Here is a 742-nt window from a genome sequence, read left to right on the forward strand (position 1 = left end):
AATATAATGATTTTTTATTCGTCAAAGACTCCTGCTAGTCAGAGAGGATCTGGGCTGGATTGGAAAGCTTCTGAGAGGGAAACCTTCACTCTGGACTGGACTGAGAACGGAGCAGCCTCAGCTTCCTGGAGCCTGACTTGCCTCTGTGGTCTAAGGTTGTGTGGGCTGACATCACAGTGAAACTCCTGAGATCACAGAGCCTTTGAGATCACAGGCTGACTTCCTTTTTATCCCTAAAATTTGTGTTTGATCAGTTAAACAGTGACTCTACCAGAGGGGGTGTAGCTCAGTGGTAGAGCGCATGCTTCGCATGTATGAGGCCCTGGGTTCAATCCCCGGCATCTCCAGCTGGTCCTTTGGAGCCTTCATCTTAACAGCTAAATTGATCCATAAATGTGACAACAGTTGAAAACAAACTACCAGAAGAGAAACCAGTCTGTTGCATATCAAAGTATTTGTAGCAGGGTCAGTGTGGCTGTGAGCCTTCATAGCCAGCATGAAGGAGCTGGTTTTATCTTTGCTGGGGAAATCCCACACACAGCTGCTCTCAGTTCCAAATGTGTGTGTCCTCACTCCTCCGTCCTCCTGCTGCCCTCAGAATACAGACACAATTCAACCTGGCAAGTTTGGAGCATAGAAGTGCTCCTGAAGAGATGTGTGTCAGCCCACAGCTGGCTGTTCTTACCTGGAACCTCAAGATGAAACTGCTTCCACAGATTGCAAATGAATCTGATGTTGACTT

General features: G+C 47.3%; 1 non-coding gene across 1 annotated transcript; it reads left to right on the forward strand.

The window, feature by feature from the left end:
- The first annotated feature begins 275 nt into the window (after positions 1-275).
- trnaa-cgc (transfer RNA alanine (anticodon CGC)) lies at positions 276-347 on the forward strand. Its single transcript has one exon. It is a non-coding gene; the product is annotated as a tRNA-Ala (tRNA).
- Positions 348-742: the final 395 nt, after the last annotated feature.

This window comes from Aulostomus chinensis, chromosome 1, assembly GCF_037954235.1.
Source record: "Aulostomus chinensis isolate RoL2024-O1b breed Wild chromosome 1, RoL_Achi_v1.0, whole genome shotgun sequence".
Taxonomy (NCBI): domain Eukaryota; kingdom Metazoa; phylum Chordata; class Actinopteri; order Syngnathiformes; family Aulostomidae; genus Aulostomus; species Aulostomus chinensis.